Source organism: Coregonus lavaretus (assembly GCF_964263955.1).
Source record: "Coregonus lavaretus genome assembly, chromosome: 38".
NCBI classification, from domain to species: Eukaryota; Metazoa; Chordata; class Actinopteri; order Salmoniformes; family Salmonidae; genus Coregonus; species Coregonus lavaretus.
In genome coordinates this window covers 22,651,323-22,654,856 of record NC_140025.1, presented here as the reverse complement: position 1 = coordinate 22,654,856, position 3,534 = coordinate 22,651,323, and positions in this window count along the sequence as shown.

Below are 3,534 nucleotides of genomic sequence, written 5' to 3'. Positions count from 1 at the left end.
AGGATCTGCAGAGAAGAATGGGAGAAGCTCCCCAAATACAGGTGTGCCAAGCTTGTAGCGCCATACCAAAGAAGACTCGAGGCTGTAATCGCTGCCAAAGGTGCTTTACTGAGTAAAGGGTCTGAATACTTATGTAAATGTCATATTTCAGTTTTTTATTTTTTATACATTTACAAAAATTGAAGAAATACAATTTAATCAATTTTAGAATAAGGCTGTAACGTAACAAAATGTGGAAAAAGGGAAGGGGTCTGAATACTTTCGGAATGCACTGTATTTGTGGCTGTCATGTTGAGGGAGGGGGTCTCCGAGGTCTGGTAGGGTGTCCCGCTGGTCTAGGCGGGGTGTCCGTTGCTCTGTTGCTCCTGTGTGAGGTGCTGGGGCTGAGGTTGAGGGTGACGTCCTTCAGGGTCCTGGCAAAGGTGGGGACTGCTGCCTTGTAGAGGTGGACCTGGTCATGGGTCTCCCGGCCGCGACCGCGGATAATTGGCCCAGCGTCGTCCAGGGTAGGGGATAATATGGCTGGCAGGGATGTAGCTCAGTTGGTAGAGCATGGTGTTTGCAACGCCAGGGTTGTGGGTTCGATTCCCACGGGGGGCCAGTATGAAAAATACAAAAATAATGTATGCACTCACTAACTGTAAGTCGCTCTGGATAAGAGCGTCTGCTAAATGACTAAAATGTAAATATCATAGAGTCCAGGGTGGGGTGATGCGCCAGGTAGAATGCTTGCATTCACCCGCTGTCTTTTCATGGTAGCAGGGTGGAGATGAAGTCAGTTAGGGAATGAGGAAGAAGCTTTTTCAATCACTCCCTTGAGTGCTGTGGCCACACTTTCCTGTTGGGCCCTCGGATCATTTGTGCCCGTGTGAATTATCATGTGGCTGGGGATCCTAGTCTGTCTTCTGACCTTTTCTTGTGGCAACAGGTCACAAATCTTGCTGCTGTGATGGCACACTGTGGTTTTTCACCCAGTAGATAAGGGAGTTTAACAAAATTGGGTTTGTTTTCGAATTCTTTGTGGATCGCTGTAATCTGAGGGAAATATGTGTCTCTGATATGGTCATACATTTGGCAGGAGGTTAGGAAGTGCAGCTCAGTTTCCACCTCATTTTGTGGGCAGTGTGCACATAGCCTGTCTTCTCTTGAGAGCCAGGTCTGCCTACGGCGGCCTTTCTCAATAGCAAGGCTATGCTCACTGAGTCTGTACCTAGTCAAAGCTTTCCTTAAGTTTGGGTCAGTCACAGTGGTCAGGTATTCTGCCACTGTGTACTCTCTGTTTAGGGCCAAATAGCATTCTAGTTTGCTCTGTTTTTTTGTTTGTTCTTTCCAATGTGTCAAGTAATTCTCTTTTTGTTTTCTCATGATTTGGTTGGGTCTAATTGTGTTGTTGTTGTTGTTGTTGTTGTCCTGGGGCTGTGTGGGGTCTGTTTGTGTTTGTGAACAGAGGCTCAGGACAAGCTTACTTAGGGGACTCTTCTCCAAGTTCATCTCTCTGTAGGTGATGGCTTTTCTCTCTCTCTCTCTCTCTCTCTCTCTCTCTCTCTCTCTCTCTCTCTCTCTCTCTCTCTCTCTCTCTCTCTCTCTCTCTCTCTCTCTCTCTCTCTCTCTCTCTCTCTCTCTGTCTCTCTCACACACACTCTTTTAGGGTCTGTTGGTTATTTGTGCTGAAAGGGGTCTAAAGTGAGAGATGAGCAATTGAAAATTGAAAATGTGTGGGACTAACTTTCAGAAAGGAGTCAAATCATTATATGTTTGGTTATATGTATATCATTATATACTGAACAAAAATATAAACGCAACATGCAGCAATTTCAAAGATTTTACTGAGTTACAGTTCATATGAAGAAATCAGTCAATTTAAATACATTCATTAGGCCCTAATCTATGGATTTCACATGACTGGGCATACTGAAATGCATGTGTTGTTCACAGATACCTTTAAAAAATGTGCCTCACAATGGGCCTCTGGATCTTATCACAGTATTTCTGTGCATTCAAATTGCAATCGATAAAATGCAATTGTGTTCATTGTCCATAGCTTATGCCTGCCCATACCACAACCCCACCGCCACCATGGGGCACTCTGTTCACAAATTTGACATCAGCAAACCGCTCGCCCACACGACGCCATACACGTGGTCTGCGGTTGTGAGGCTGGTTGGACATACTGCCAAATTCCCTAAAACGACATTGGAGGTGGCTTATGGTAAAGATATGAACATTCAATTCTCTGGCAACAGCTCTGGTGGACATTCCTGCAGTCAGCATGCCAATTGCACGCTCCCTCAAAACTTGAGACATCTGTAGCATTGTGTTGTGTGATCAACTAAAATCCCCTCAAATCAACAGAGAGACATGGTTTTCTCCTGACAAACATATAGCATGTTACCACAGAGTAGCAGTTATAATCTAGGATCAACATTTGCCATGCCTACACTTGGCATTAAAATGTGTCCAATGTGTCCGCATTGTGACCAGATTTTGTGAGTACAGGGCCATCTTTTGGTTACACTTAAAAAATTTATGCATACAGTGCCTTGCGAAAGTATTCACCCCCCTTGGCGTTTTTCCTATTTTGTTGCATTACAACCTGTAATTTAAATGGATTATTATTTGGATTTCATGTAATAGACATACACAAAATAAACCAAATTGGTGAAGTGAAATGAAAAGAAGAACTTGTTTCAAAGAATTCTAAAAATAATAAAGTGGTGCGTGCATATGTATTCACCCCCTTTGCTATGAAGCCCCTAAATAAGATATGGTGCAACCAATTACCTTCAGAAGTCACATAATTAGTTAAATAAAGTCCACCTGTGTGCAATCTAAGTGTCACATGATCTCAGTATATATACACCTGTACTGAAAGGCCCCAGAGTCTGCAACACCACTAAGCAAGGGGCACCACCAAGCAAGCGGCACCATGAAGACCAAGGAGCTCTCCAAACAAGTCAGGGATAAAGTTGTGGAGAAGTACAGATCAGGGTTGGATTATTTAAAAAAATATCAGAAACTTTGAACATCCCACGGAGCACCATTAAATCCATTATAAAAAAATTGAAAGAATATGGCACCACAACAAACCTGCCAAGAGAGGGCCGCCCACCAAAACTCACGGACCAGGCAAGGAGGGCATTAATCAGAGAGGCAACAAAGAGACCAAAGATAACCCTGAAGGAGCTGCAAAGCTCCACCGCGGAGATTGGAGTATCTGTCCATAGGACCACTTTAAGCCGTACACTCCACAGAGCTGGGCTTTACGGAAGAGTGGCCAGAAAAAAGCCATTGCTTAAAGAAAGAAATAAGCAAACACGTTTGGTGTTCGCCAAAAGGCATGTGGGAGACTCCCTAAACATATGGAAGAAGGTACTCTGGTCAGATGAGACTAACATTTTTGGCGAGTCTCCCACATGCTATGTCTGGCGCAAACCCAACACCTCTCATCACCCAGAGAACACCATCCCCACAGTGAAGCATGGTGGTGGCAGCATCATGCTTTGGGGATGTTTTTCATCGGCAGGGACTGGGAAA